This window comes from Canis lupus, chromosome 34 (genome assembly GCF_003254725.2).
Source record: "Canis lupus dingo isolate Sandy chromosome 34, ASM325472v2, whole genome shotgun sequence".
Lineage (NCBI taxonomy): Eukaryota > Metazoa > Chordata > Mammalia > Carnivora > Canidae > Canis > Canis lupus.
In genome coordinates this window covers 15,375,877-15,391,981 of record NC_064276.1, presented here as the reverse complement: position 1 = coordinate 15,391,981, position 16,105 = coordinate 15,375,877, and the positions used below count along the sequence as shown (strand labels likewise).

At 40.4% G+C, this 16,105-nt stretch overlaps 2 long non-coding RNA genes across 2 annotated transcripts in view; one reads left to right on the top strand and one right to left on the bottom strand.

Moving 5' to 3' along the window:
- The window catches only part of LOC112662715 (uncharacterized), a 630,650-nt gene that overhangs the window by 269,265 nt on the left and 345,280 nt on the right, over positions 1–16,105 (bottom strand). The gene's annotated exons all lie outside the window — the stretch shown is intronic.
- LOC112662768 (uncharacterized) overlaps positions 7,321–16,105 on the top strand; it is a 64,143-nt gene continuing 55,358 nt past the window's right edge. Inside the window, exon 1 of the long non-coding RNA XR_003138811.3 lies at positions 7,321–7,423. This is a non-coding gene — a long non-coding RNA (uncharacterized LOC112662768). The remainder of the gene's footprint in view (positions 7,424–16,105) is intronic.

Here is a 16,105-nt window from a genome sequence, read left to right as displayed (position 1 = left end):
ACAACATTTATTGCACGCTTACCACATACCTTGCACCTTCCAAAGTGTTTTACAGGTATCAATTCATTTAATGCTCACAGTTACTCCATGAAAGAGGTGTTTTTATCATCCCAATTTTACAGGAAAAATGGAGATAGTCCCAAGGGGTTCAGGAATATACCCACAGTCATAAGGTTGGAAGTGATGGAGCTGGGAATCCAGTGTGGGTAATGGATTCTGGAGCTGGGAATCCAGTGTGGGTAATGGGCTCCCGAGATCAGAATCTGAAGCACACCACTGCGTTGCATTATGTGCAAAACCGTGTGTGCGTACAAATGTTAGGCACGTTTTGGTGATCACTGCTGTACTTAGTATCCTAAAGAAACCCCCGATACATATGGAAACCTGTCCATTTCTCCTTTACAAGCTTTTTGGGGATGAGGACAAGGTACCGGACCACACAGGGGAGACCCCAATAAGCCTTATCAAGCTCCCCATGTAACTGTGTCACTGAGTCAGATGGACTCGCATCAATTCCACTGGCTCACTCCTCCCACTGCCTTGCTTTAGACAGTTACCTGACTTCTGGAACAACACAGTGTGTTCTCCCCCCCCCCCGCCCCCACAGCAAAGTTGTAGGAAGGCCCATTGTCTGTTTTCTTCAGCAGCAGGTGGAGCACTCCAGGAACTAAGAATGGAACAGCTTCTCCTCTCTGACTCTTTGCCCTGAGTGTGCATTTTAATAGGTACTTTTTGAAGTTAGGTTGCAACTGCCAAAGAGAAACACCATGACAGGAGGCCAGAGAATATCACCACAGGCAAATGCTTGCCTAAGAGATACCTCTGCTCTGTGCTTAGACTGCTCTCCTTTCAGACTGATCTGGAAGTGGGATGGGAGGGGTCCCTGGTGTCCTCTGTCCTCCTTCAGCTTGAAGAGGCATCTTCTTTGACTCAGTGTCTGTGGCGAGGCAGAGGGAACCAGAGTCCAGGGTAGACACATAATTGCTGGGAGAGACATAAATTAAGGATGTTTTGTCTAAGCTTCTTTCCAACCTTAAATTCATGACACAAACATTTTTTGATGCTTTGAAAATGGAGTTAAAAAAAAAAAAGAAAAGAAAAAAAAACCAAAATTGAGTTAAGACCACTCTCCTCCAGCTCACTTTGGCCCTTGGGTTCGTGTTGAGGGGGAGCCCACGATATGGAGGCAGGAGGATTCTGCTTTTACTCACGAGCTCTGATTGTTGGCACATTACTTTTCTTCTGGTTCGCAAAATGGGTGTATGACACATTCTGGATTGTGAAGATGCTACGTATGACACAGGATATATAAAGTCACTCAGTAGTGGTAGCTCTTATTATTAATTATAATGCTCAAGAGGTCTTAGGAACCCTGTATTCTATTCAGTCCAGGCAGACATACCTTAAATTATGTTTGGACCCATATTTCCAAAAAGTTAATAGACTTCCTAGAAAATGGCTCTCCTTTTGATAGATAAGATTTATCAACTTTGCAGAGACATATAAGAAGTACCACAGCAGCAGAAACCCTTCCAAAATAGGGCAAACTCCTAACATCAAGTAGAATGTGCTTACATCCCATTAAGAACCCTGTACACCAATGTGTCTTGGGAGTCACTTCTCCGTGCGGGATTTTCTTCATCCGTAAAATGAGGGTGTCAGCTCATCTCTGAATTCCCTTCCAGCTCAAACCTCCTCTAGTTTACAGGTGAGAGGTGACATAATTCAGAAACTCTGAGTTTAGGAACTGTGTATTTTAATTATAAAATTGCTCACTAAGAAGCAAGTTACTTTCTATTATCTATTCTCAGAGGTAGGAAGTCTGTAAGTCTCCAGAACTGAGTGAGTATTATTATCTTTACCAATCTTTGTTGTACGACAGAAGTACACATTATCTGCTAATTTGAGGAATTAATTGGACTGCTAGACACCCATAGACAGAAAAAAAAATCACTGAAGCTAGGAACAAGAGGCTGGCTTCAGAAACACAGTATATGACCATTCCCTATGGCTCATTCATTTCTGTTTTAAGACACAACCACTTAACATATACATTTATTCCTTGGGAAAAAAATTTCACACTGTTTGGGCATAATCTGTATATCAAGTGGCAATAAACATCTTCCACCCACACAGGTTGAACAATGGCGACATCATCATTCATACTATGACAAGCCTTGCATTTAGAAAGCCAGAGAAATATTAGTAATCTACTCTAACAATTTGAATATGGTACTTTATAAATACAACTTTTAACACAATATAGTATAAGTAAAAAATAGGAACGACAATAATAGTGCTCTCTGAGTTCTTTGAGGGCGGGACTTCTTATTCTTTATTTCCCCAGCACCTACCACAGGTAAGAGGATATTTAAATATTGAAAAGAATATTTAATATTGGGGCCAGGGATATTTGAATTGAATTTATTTCTTGAATTAGTAGATCACATTCTCGAGTGTCTTATGCTGTACGTTATATCCCCATGTCTTATTTACTTTATAACAGGAAGATTATACCTCTTAATCTCCTCTACTTATTTATCCATTCCCTCCCTTTCCCCTCTGGCAATCATCAATTTGTTCCCTACAGTTATGAATCTATTTCTATTCTCCTTTGCTTGTTTGTTTTGCTTTATAGAATCCACATATCAGTGAAATCATACAGTATTTGTCTTTCTCTGATTGACTTACTTCAATTAGCATTATACCCTCAAGGCCATGTTGTCACAAATGACAAGATTTCATTCTTTCTGATGGCTTAGTAATATTCCATTGTATATACACACCGCATCTTCTTTATCCTTTCAACTATCAATGGATATTTGGGCTGCGTCCATGTCTTGGCTACTAACACTGTGATGAACATGGGGGTGCATATGTCTTTCCGAATTAGTGTTTTGTTTCTCTTTGGATAAAAACCTAGAAGTAGAATTGCTGGATCATGTGAGTTCTACTCTTAACTTTTTTGTGTGCTTCTTTTTTTTTTTTTAATTGGAGTTCAATTTGCCAACATATAGCATAACACCCAGTGCCCATCCTGCCAAGTGCCCCCCTCAGTGCCCGTCACCCAGTCACCCCCACCCCCGCCCACCTCCCCTTCCACCACCCCTAGTTCGTTTCCCAGAGTTAGGAGTCTCTCATGTTCTGTCTCCCTCTCTGATATTTCCCACTCCTTTTCTCTCCTTTTAATTTTTTAAGGAGCTCCCTTATTGTTTTCCAGAATGGCTGCACTAATTTACCTTCCCGTCAACAGTGCATGAGATATGACATTCTCTGCTGTAAAATCAGGAACTACTGCTTGTCATTTCACCAAATCTAGACAAGCTACCATATCCCCCTTTGGCCTGATAAAATACGAAATTCAGAATTCTCACAGGAAATTAAAAATGCTGACTGCTCCTCCTGCCAAGGGCAGACTCCGCCGCGTGCCCCGCACCGGTGCGTCCCTGAGCACGCGCTCAGCCAGACCCACTGCGAGAAAGACGTCGGGGCAAGGTCCCCGCGCAGAGCTGAATGATTCGTGTACAAACGCCCTCTCTGATTCAGCACAAGGGGGGAAATCATCCTCTCGTTCCCAGAAGCCTGCAGAGCCAGCCTCATTTGGCAGGGACTGTGGGGGCTCCCAGCTTCCGGGCACGGCGTTTGGCTGCACGCTGAATGCCTGGTGATGACCACATCGGTGCGGAACCGCGCTGTGCAGCGGAGCTGACGACTCCTGGAGGTCCTGCGGGCAATTAGAGATTCATTACAATCCCATAGTTTGTATCATGGCTCGGGGTCGACACAGGGTCACTGCACATGGCAAACTTAGGGAGCTGTGTCTGGAAGGATGACGCCAGCTAGGAGAGGCTGGGAGAGCAAAGCGGACGTGGATGAGGAGCCAGGAGGGCTGGGGTGCAGATACACAGCCAGGGACTGGCGACAGCCCGGATGTGGGGCAGTGGGCCCCGCGGACTCTGGGGAAGGGAGCAAAACACAGGCAGCTGAACTGGCTTCCCCACCGCCATCCCTGCCATCTCCAATTAACCTTCTAAGCCAAGGGTTCCCAGAGACTGGCATGTCAAGGGCCAATCCAATTTCAAAAAATAATTGGGGCCTGACATAGGGTAGCCAACTTTTTATTTTGCAGAGTAAGGACATTGAAAACAAACAAAACAGTTGCCATCCACCATCACCATCACTTCACAAGAGAAAGGGGATTTTTACACTAAATAATGTAGGAAGGACATAATCTCAGGATAAATGACAGTCACGTAAATTTAATTAATTTAGCTCACCAAGTTGTGGTTATTTTTCTCATTACCATGAAGACTTATGAAAACTCTCTTGCAGACTGGCTTTAGGTTTTCCTCTAGATTTTCCACAAGGGCAAGACCCAGAGAATGGTTTTGTAAAGAATATTCAGGAGGAGAAAAATAACACTACAGACTTCATGAACTTTTTATGAAGAAAAACTATGAAGATTTCTTTATTAAAAACTTTATAAAGAAAAATGCCTTCCGTTCCTTCTCTATACATTTTTTCCATTCTCCAGCCAAAAAAAGAAGAAAAGAAGGGTAAAGAAAAGACAAAACTTCTCTGTTAAATTATTTCATTAGGATGGAATTTGAAGTTCTGGTATAAAAATGTTTCAGTGGATTTAAATGGAATTTTTGACTCTGTATTCATTCCTTCCAAATGATATAACAATGATAATGTGTATCTGTAGAACTCTTTCATTTGTAAAGGACTTTCACATTTATAATATTATTTGATTCTCCAAATCCTATAAGTAGTAATTATTATATTACCCATTCTACAGATGAGGAAACTGAGGGTTAAAATTGCCCAAGGTAACACGTTTGATAAACCATGGAGGTAGGGTTTAAACTCTCGCCCTCTGGTTCCAAATTCTGTGCTTTCTCTACTCCATGCAAAAGAAGGCCATACCTTGACATTTTGCCATGCTCAGTCTATTGTATTCTCCAGAACAAGATTATTACACTTGGGGTAAATTTTATAAAGAACCAGAAATTCAACCAGAGTACACCCAAAATGAAAAGCTATGTTCTCGGTCCCAAGACACTCTAATTACAAAGAGTGAGTCATCTCAAACCTGCTATATTTAAAGCCACATTTCATTAATTTGAGTGGACTGCCTGCCGGATGGGACCACACAAAAAAAGAAAGGCAGAATGCATCTAGTTAACAACACAAACCCAAAAAGTGTCAGTGCCTCACTATAGCTGATTTCATGTTTGTACTTTAGGTTTGTTTCCTCCTTTAAAGACATGTTCGTGTCACTTTCTGCCCCATCAAATTGACTGATTTAACATGAGGCTAAATTTGTTCACATTCAGAGCTGGGAAATGACTCCTTGCTCTATTGCATCCTTGTTCTCCAAAGGTGGTAGGTAAGAGGCTGCTGGGCAAGGCGACTGTGGTTTGGGTGAAAGACAGGGGGGACATGTACCTTGTGTGTGACAGGTTGACTAAGGTAGTACGTGTAACATTGCATCCCACAGGGATGCAGGCCCTCGCTGAGCACGAGGGATGGCCTCCCTCTAGCCACGTTGGAATCTCCCAGTCGGCTCTGTCCACATATTCAGCTAACTGGAGTTGAAGTGCTGCTCCAATGCTGGGCCTACCCTCAGCTTTCTATTCCCTCCAGTCCTAATGCAAAGCAATATCCAGAACCGGAAGAAAAGGAGGAATTCATGTTTTAAGGAAAGAAAGGCTTTGAGCTTAGAAATTAAAATCAGAGAGTCTTGTGACCATGCAGGGCTTTGTGATTTGCTTCTACAAAACAGGTAAACCAGACTTCTAGTTAGGTGGGTACTAATGACTTTTTGAATTTTAAGATTCTTTGAAAATGAGGGGAATGGGGCAACTTACAGGTTTTACACCCTAACATGTGTGCCTCATTTGCCTGATTAATGGAGCCAAGATACTAGCTAATTAGCTTCTAACCCTAAGATTAAAAATTTTTTCATATAAATTCAAATAAGGCCTACATCTGAGTTAATGGAATTGCACCATGATAATTCCTTACCTTTGAGACTATACCATGGTTATGCACGAGATAATCACTGGTGACATTTGGATAAAGGTTATATAGAAAGTGTACTATTTTTGCAACCTCTTCAGAGTCTTAAACTATTTCAGAATCATAGTTACTTAAAAAAAAACCCAAACCCTTTAGTATATAGCTCTCTGTTGGAAAGCTAAGAAGTCTCCAAGAAGTAAATAACATTAGTGGAAAGGTAATATACCATGTATTCATATCCACAGAATGCTGAGGGTTTTTTTTTTAAATCTAGATAGTTCAAAATAATTATCTAAAAAAATTCTTTGCTTGGTACTTCCATGTGTTTCATGAATAGTTGCTTATCCTTTTCATGTGGTTACAGACCAAAGGACCTCCATTTAGAACTGGTAAAGGGAATGTTTCTATTTTTAAAAATTCTATAAAAGAGTTTTAAGGAATTAGTAATAATTAGCACCCATCATGGAAGGCACTCGGCCTATGGGCGGTCATATATATTATCTCCTTTAATCCTCGCACTAACCCTACAAGGCAGGGTTATAGTGAAGAGACTGAGACACACAGAGGTTGAGTGACGTGTGTGAGGCCATCCAGCATCGAGGGCCAGACCCTCCAGAACAAGTTCTCAAAATGTATATACTGCCACCAAGGTTGGTTACCTACAGGACATTGGTGAGAACGGTGTATATTTTCTCATTCATTCAGTGATTTTCTGACATATATTCAATTTTTCTGTACATGTTTATTCTACTGTAAGTTTTATCTCTAAGTCATTCACTGATTGACTGAGTCATTCAACAAACACTTATGGAATGCCCAGAATGTCCAGCGGAAACAGAGCTGCAGAATAATGCACCTGTCCTCACAGAGTTAGACAAGTATTATATAAATATTTTAAAGTAGCAATAAGCCTATGGAAGAACAGTAAAGGGCTGAGGGATGGGAGAGTGCAGTGAGGGTAGGATGGGAGATGAGACTGCTATTTTAGATATAGGGTAGGCGGAGTCTGGAAAAGGCCTCCCTGTGGGGACAGCAGAGGAGCAGAGACCTGATGCAGTGAGTGGCAATGCCATGGGGGAAGGGAGTAGCAAGTGCACAGGCTGTGAGGAGGGAGGAGTGTGGAGACACCCAGTGGGGCTGGAACTCTGTGAGCTGGGAGGGTGGAGCAGGCGTGGGGGAGAGGTAGCCTAGCAAATCACTACAGGATTTTGTAGCCTGTGGTAAAGAATTTGGATTTTATTCTAAGTGTGATAGGAAGCCACCGTAAAAAGACCTGGTCAAATTTACATTTGAAAAGAACCATTCTGGCTGCTGCCTGGGGAACTGTGTGTTAGGGAGCTGGGATAGAAGCAAGGGACCTTTGGGGACCAGTCAAGGGATCCTGGTAGCTTAGACGAAGGTAAGAGTTTCCTTCCATCCTGGCTCTACAGTCTATGGCTTTCTGACAATAAACTGTAATATTGAATGTCTTTTGGCTTAACAATGTAGGGATCCCAACCTGCCAAAGCTGTGGGCACAGAACAAATAACACATTTTGTATTCCAAGTGTCTCTGGGAAAGGAAGAAAAACATGACAGGCAACAGGGAACAAAGGGTGTGTGTGTTTTGCCATTGTCTCTAAAAGTAGATAATGTGCATTTAGTGCCCTCCCCCTTTCAACTCATCTTAGTGCTTATTTCTGCCCCACTAATTTTTACATAATCACATGTGGCCTTTCTGTGCAACTTCCCTTAAGGAGATGGATCTCTTCTTTCCAAGAATACTAGAAGCTCCTAAGGGCAGTTACTGTGTTGACAGATCTCTTATATTCAGTGATGAGCACCTTAGTGTAATATAGTAAGTGTGAAGAATGTATACTTTTAGAACAAATTCATCTTTCTGTAATTGCATGCAACTGAAGAGTGATATTGATTTATTAAAGCTGAGGGTCAGAAAATACCTCGGCTTTATTGGATGTCCCCTACCTCTACTGCATCCTTTCCAAAGGATATTCCATTGCACAGGATGTTAAGAGGTGGGCATGGATGTGAAGAGGTGGTCCGGGTTTGTGGTCAGGTAGTTTGGAATGTTAATGAGAGAAGTGAAATTATATCAGTTTCTTCACTGTAGGACTTCACAGGTTTTACTATGCTAATATCTGTTGTGAATATCCGAGGAGTGCCCTAATTTGTAGTCTTTCCCTAACTTATTTAACTGTGTGTGAAATTGTTTTTACAGAGAGCATCTCGTGAGGCTAGAGTAATGAAAACATACACTTTGCAAAAGATTTCAGTGGAAATCATGGTAGATAATAAAGTGGGTAGGCTTTTCTTCTGACTCTGTTATGAAGACCAAAGCCTGTAGCAAAGAACAATTAGCAAAGATTTCCATTGTCTTTTTGAAACTGACCATCAGGAAGACAGTATTTAAACATACTTTCTACCCTAATCTTAGCAAAATGTTGACTCAGTTTATCACCTTGGTGTAAAGTACAGAATTCACTCAATTTACTGTTTTATATCTGAATAAATAGTCAATTAAATAGTCAATTAATTTCTTAGAGCCTAAAAGTATAATTCATTTGCCAATCATTTTATTCAACTATAAAATTTAGCCAAAACCAGTACCAAAGTTTGTTACTGAACATGATTTCTGCAGACCCAGCAGAAATCTTCTATCCCAGCTCCCTAACACTGCAGTGCTGTTGCAGTCTACAGTACTTTATTTTCACTGTCTCACCTGGAAATACTGACTCTAACCCAGTTCTGCATGCCTTCCATAATGATGAAACCAAGAAGCAGCCATAAGCAGACTACAACAGCAAGAAGTGGCTGCAGTGGTCTGGGCAGGCTCTCTTGAAATTAATCCATGAGTATCATTCTGGGCATAGTCAGGCGCCAAGGCCTACAGCAGTTATGAGAATGATCTGGTTAAGGAGTCAAAAGCAACACAAGCATAACATTTAGAGACTGGTAAGATATGATAAACAGAGTGGTACTGACCACATATTGTAACTGAAAGATCCTATTGCATTTCACTGAGAGGTATGGTGCTCACCTCTCTTCCATCAGCATCTGTCAAAACCTGATTGAGAATGGCAACTGAAAAATGGGTGTACCAAAACCACTACATTCTGAAAGACTCAAGAAACCCTATGGAAGCTGGCATTGCTTCCCAAGAAGCCACGAGGCAGACATTTTACATCACAGGGCATCTTCTAGCACAGATACCAGATCTTACTCCCAAAGCAGCCCTTCTACTCAGAGATGAGATCTTTTTTTTTTTTTTTTAAAGCATATTTCTTTTTATTTTATTTTATTTTTTATATTTATTTATGATAGTCACAGAGAGAGAGAGAGAGGCAGAGACACAGGCAGAGGGAGAAGCAGGCTCCATGCACCGGGAGCCCGACATGGGATTCGATCCCGGGTCTCCAGGATCGCGCCCTGGGCCAAAGGCAGGCGCCAAACCGCTGCGCCACCCAGGGATCCCCAGAGATGAGATCTTAAGAATTGTGGCTCATTGTTTATTCAGTTAATTTTTGTGTGTATTATTTGGGAGAATATTAACTGAACTAGATTGCTATGTAACTTTACAGAAGTAGTTTATAATCTATTAATAATGTATTTTAAGTTTTTTTTCCTTCTTTTTTTATTGATTTCTTTGAGAGAGGGAGAGAGAGAGAAGGAGCACTAGCCGGGAGGAGAAGCAGAGGGAGAGGGACAGGGAGAAGTAGAGTCCTTGTGCAGCAGGGAGCCCGATGCAGGGCTCAATCCCAGGGCCCTGGGATCATGACCTGAGCCAAAAGCAAACGCTTAACCGACTGAGCCCCCCCAGGCTCCCTAAGATTTTTTTTCCTTTCAGTTTAAGCACTTTTATACCTCTCAGGCAATGGAATTTATGTGTGGCACAGGTGCTTTCTGAAGAAGGAACAAACAGTTGATATTTGCTCCATTTTAAAAAGAGAGATGCTAAAGGACAGAGACTGTAAAGCTCTTCTGAGATCTATCCTAGGCTTTGTGAGCTTTATAGTCCACTTCACTGTGTTGAATTATCGTACACTTGTTATGTCACCATTTGGCAAGATACAGTGTGTCAACGGTACTACCTCCTTTGAGGTGCCTTTCTGAGTTACCACTGCCTGGGGTGAAGTCCAACAGTCTCAGTGTGGCTGATAAGGCCTCTGCCTCCCACGTCTCCCATGAACTGTCACTTTGACCTGGAAAATCTCTAGCTCCTCATTCCCCTAACTCTCTCCTTGTGACTCCTTCCCTTTCCTCAAGGCCTTCTCTGACACCATTTGCATCCTTTAATTCAATCTCCCATTCCTCACCTACCAAGTATGTGTGTGCACACATGGATAAGTACTTCTTGGCAGTCAGTACTTCTTAGTAATACATTGTTTAACGTGTATCTTCCCACCAGTCCCTAAGTTTCTTAAAGCAGATGCCACAACCCCCTTACTATTGTTGCATCCCTGTAACCTATCACAGTGCAGGAAAATATTTGCTCAATTTAGGAATAAATGAATGAATACTGAGTATCTCTATGATATTTGTGGTGTTCATAAGTTGGGACTTTTCTGATAGCTCTACTACAGCATTTTTCTCTACTGTTGTTAAAAGCTAATACTACTAAAATTTTTTCAAAAAGTTAAACAAAGTTTATAAGAGTCAGTTAGGCTTCCCACAGAGTCCAAGGTCTTAGGCCTGAAAAGAAAGCAGTCTGTAGAAGAATTCTTATAAAAGCCTAAAGTCCTCTGATTAGTAGCAAACATTCTCTGCAAGCTCCTTGAGAAGAGTTGTGTACATTTTAGGTCTTACGGAAGTAGAAATATAAATCGCACATCCTGGACATCTGACGATTTAACATTTGCCATTTCAGTTTGAAAGCCTAAGGTATGTAGCATTTTGCACTTTTTCTGAGGCACAAAATTTAATCAAGTGATGTGTGCATCTGGGTTGTGAAAGTGAACGATTATTGTGTTTTTTAATTCATTATTTAATATAGTAACTCTTAAGAATTAAAAATAAACTTTGCTTTTTTATGTAACAACACCCAATGAATGAGAAATAAACTTAGTGACGATTGAGAAGGGAATAAATTTGTGGTGTGAAGATGTGAACAGAAAAGAATCCACGGGACATCCAGGATCATGTAAAAACATTTCCATTTTCTCTAGTTTTGGGGTTATTAGGGACTGAGGGTATCCCTCATAAATGCCAAGGGTTTCACATACACATTTGGTATTTCAGCACAGTGTAACTGTCATCCCAGAATAGAATTGTTGTCACTGATTATATTATAATACATCAGAACATTTTCCTGTGCTTGAAAAATGTGCTAAAATATATATTAAAATACACTTAAAATACATTGACAACAAACTATTATTCTGTGAAAAACCAGAAAACTTTTTGTACGCTCTGGTAAAATATTGGCCAACTTGACCATCTTAATTTTGTCTTGGCTGGGAGTGAACTAGAATGATTGTTGTGGTGTATCATTGTCCAGTTCTTCTTGGATGGTTAGGTTTTTTTTCCCTCCCTCTCCCCTCTGCCCTCCCCCTCTCCTTGCAAAGCTAGTACTGCTGAATGTTGCTGTGTCATGGGAAAGGACACAGTCTTGCTTTTGGTGATTTAAACGTGGGGCAAGTTTCATTGACATGTCACACAGAACCTCCCACGCTAAGGGCCAATACTTGATTTAATGCTTTCCCGTTGCTGTCTTTAAATTCTTAGTGACTTTATCTTTGAACTTGTATTTTCTAAGTTGGGTCCAAGGGAGCATTGGAGCATAAAATTGAGCAAAGGAAGTACACACAACATGCCTGCCACCATTTCTTGCCTTTTCATTCATGTGTAATAGTCATGACACCATATAAGCACAGAATTCTGGTGACCTATGATGTCACCCTAGGACTTCAGGGAGTCTGAGATTGAATACAGAACTTTCTTCTAATGCAGAATCAAAGCAATGGCATTCTAAGAACCATGAAAGACCAAGGAACCCATCAAATCCTCCTTACTTATGTTACTTCCTTGTATTAACCACCCACGTGTGCTGAAAATAATGACCCAGAAGGAGAGGGGAAGATAGAACAGCCCCTGGTTCAGTCTTTCTTTACTCAAGAGTAAAGCAAAGGTGGAAAGTATTGGTGGAATATGAATGTAAAAGAAATGAAATAAAAACTGTTGAGTTTGTTTTGTGCAACTTTTCCACTCTCCGGTAAGAACAGAAGACACAGGCATGTATGAGCTATGAAAAATGAATTGTGTGATTTCAATGATTCTGCATTTGAGTTAAAAGCTCTTTATAAAACTGGTATTGCACAATATAAGATGAATGGCAAAATTCATGCTAATAATTCGACTTTTTAATTTTGTTTTCTACTTAGCCGTTAAATAGGAGTTAAGAACACCATGACAAGTGGGGGAGACAGCAGACAAAAATTTAAAAAATTGTTTTAATGACTTTAATGGCACATTTTTCTTGCTTTTTTAAACAAGAGGCCCTACGTTTTTATTCTGTGCTGAGTCCTGCAAATGTGCAGCCAGCTCTGGTCACTGGATCTCTGCTGACAGGCACTAGGACTACTGGAGCCTCTGACCCCCTCTCCCTTCCCCAGGCCCTCATCCCTAGACAGAAACCATTGGAAAGGAGCTGAGAGTTGCTCACATTTGTCCAGCTGATGTGGGTGGGGGAAGAAGAGGAGTTCAGGTGAATCCAGGGCAGTAGTTAAAAAATTTCCAAACAGTCTGCTATTTAGCAAGTAATGCTACTAGTCATTACACTGATTCTCTGCATGAAATTGCTGACACCTTGGAAACTGCCTAATGATACAGAAAATTCTATTTTTTCTGTGTGGAATGCCACTGGGCAAGTGGGTATTACTTATAGATGTATAAATATTGTGCATATTAGCATGAAGAGTCACTTACAAGTCAATAAGCTTTCTGAACTGTGGAAGAACAAAAGAGAAAAAAAACACAGAGAAACGAATAATTTCATAGGATTTTGTTTGATTATTTCTTAACCTTGGTAAGACGAACCATTTCTATAAGAGGGTGACTTTAATTTTATTTTGAAGGTAATACAAAGGCAACGTTAAATTAGTTTCGCATTTTACCATTTAGCCTTGAAAGAAAAAATATATATTTGCTCTCATTTTAGAATCCTGGGTGGAACAACAGAAGATTTTGAAACATGGCAAAGCGAGTGTTCATTGTTGCCTCCTTAATCCTTCTTTCGCACTTTGTTCTTTGGATCTGCTCCATTCTGATTTGCCTTTAATTCTTTTTTTCATGCAGCTAACCTAGGAGCATGTTTGCAAAGCCATTAATAAGGAGAAGTGTACCACCCACAATTATTGCTCGTTAGCATTAGAGGTCAAGGCATGGCCTTTCACAGCTATAGGCTGATCCCATGGGACAAGTCTTATGTTTCAGATTCCAACTCCAGATGTTAGAAGATTTTCAGTTTTACTTGTTTATTATTCTCATTACCTGTATACACCACCACATTAGTGTGGCTTATGGAAATGCGTATTTGGGGATCTTGTGGTCTCAGAAAATTGGCTCGAATCTATTCTTGTAGCTTGTGGGGGTAAAAAATTGGCCTCTTGGGGCCTCCACTTCTCACTCACAAATTGAGGGGAAGTCCTAACCTATGGAGTTGTCATAAAGATGGGATGAGGTAACATGTACAGTCAGGTATCTGGCACACGAAGTGCTCCCTGACTCTTTTTTCTTCCACTTTTCCTTTCTATATAAAACTTCACATACACCTAAAAGTCAGTTTCTTTTATATTGTTTAAAGAAGATAAAAGTTTTTGCTATATGTAAAAATTTTTAAGTGTGTATAGGTATGTCCACTATGAAAAGTATAATTCCCTCTTCCCACTCTGCTTCCAAACCCCCAGGCCTATTGTCTAAGTAACCGCAGAGCATCTTGCTGCAGATTCTCCTGTGAGAGCCTTGTTTGAGGGTCTATGTAGCTAGATCACACCCCAGTAGTTATAATCACAGATGAGATCGTGCCATACATGCCGACATGTAAGTCATTCTCTGCCTCCCTTCACAGTAGCCTGAGGTTCACAATCCCTAATTTTTTTTAACTGGAATTCCATCTTGTTGATGCCCCACGATTTGTGTTTAATTGACTCTTGATTTGTTTCCAGTTTTTTTGTGATCCCAAGCACTGCATCAGTGAGCATCATTACGGGCATATCTTTACCTATCTGGGTAAGTGCTCAGGTAAGGTACATTCCCAGAAGCATAGTTGATGGGTTGAAAGGCATATTTATTTTTACTTGGGATCTTTTCTACATGTCTCTCTCCAACTCCAGCCCCATCACCGATCTCCTTATCCCTTCTGTCAAAAAAATCTAAATTATTTATAATATTAATCTGATACAATAATAATAATATCTTCCTCTCTCTCCCTTCTTAGCATTGTTGTGAAGAACAAAAAATATCAATTAAAAGCCCAAGTTAACTCTAAAATACTTATATAGAACTTGGAATAATTTAAATTGTAATAAGTCAGGATATGCAGTAGTACATTTTGCCACTTATAATCAAATGAACAGACTTGACCCTTTTAGGAGTTTGAAGAGACTAAAGCATCAGGAGAGGATTTTTGGGAAAGACTCAGGGGTTGTGAAATCATTCCACATGTGGTAGACATCTACTCTACGAGTACTAATCTTAAACTACAAACCCTATCTAGGGTCCTTTTCATTGAAACTACGATGACTTTTTTTTATTTATCTTAATTTTATTTTATTTCTTATCATCTCCATTTTATTTTTTGTTTTTTTTTTTGTTTTTTTACATTTTGAAATTGAAATTCAATTTGCCAACATATAGTATAACACTCACTGCTCATCCCATCAAGTGCCCTCCTCAGTGCCAGTCACCCAGTTATCCCATCTCCCCCACCCACCTTCCCTTTCAACCCTTTGTTCGTTTGCCAGAATTAGGAGTCTCTCATGGTTTGTCTTTCTCTCTTATTTTTCCCACTCAGTTCCACTCCTTTCCCTTGCAGTCCTTTTCACTATTTCTTATATTCCACGTATAAGTGAAACCATATGATGATTGTCCTCCTCCGACTGGGTTATTTCACTCAGCATAATACCCTCCAATTCCATCCATGTCGAAGCAAATGTTGGGTATTCGTCCTTTCTGATGGCTGAGTAACATTCCATTGTATACATAGACCACATCTTCTTTATCTACTCATTTGCCGAAGGACATCAAGGCTCCTTCCACAGCTTGGCTATTGTGGACATTGCTGTGAACATTGGGGTGTAGGTGTTCCGGCATTTCACTGCATCTGTATCTTTGGGGTAAATACCCAGCAGCAGTACAATTGCTGGGTCATAGGGGTAGCTCTATTTTAAATATAAGGACCAAACATAAAGTAACATGAACGAGATGTTTCCCCAGTGGGGCCTCCCACAGCATTATGCAACTTGGTTACAAAGGGACATACTCATGCTTTTCTCAAACTTGGTGAACTTCCCTAAGTGGTTTTAGAAGCTCAAATTACATACAGCTTCCTAGTTGTCTTTGAAAACCACCCTTCCTATGAGTGTTGAATTATTGCTGATTGAGTCTTATCCTTGGGTTTTACTGTGTCCTTGCTGACAAGTCCTGGATCCAAGGAAAATATAGAGAAATGCTCTGAAAGCAAACCTGTTCCTACCCATTAGAAAACACTATTATTCAGTGGCTGCCATAGATTCAGGGAAACAATGTGATCCTTTCATCTCTCTATTTCTCTAACAGTCCTCATTGTATCTCCCTTGTCTGTGAATGGGTTCCACCATGCAGGAAGTGACATGGCACAGTGAGCTTAAGAATATTCCTTATTTTTGTTCAGTTGGGTAATACCATGTGTCTATCTCCAAAGCAGCAGGAAAGTGATAGTAACTCATATCACAGTGAAGATGGTTTATTAATCTGATCAGCTCATCTGAACAAACTTTTGTGATTGAAGCAATGTCATACATTTAAATAGTGTGACTTCATGTCAAATTTTTCTATAAGGACCTTTTTGGGGGTAATTATAAAATAAATGGGTAGAGACTCTCACCCCT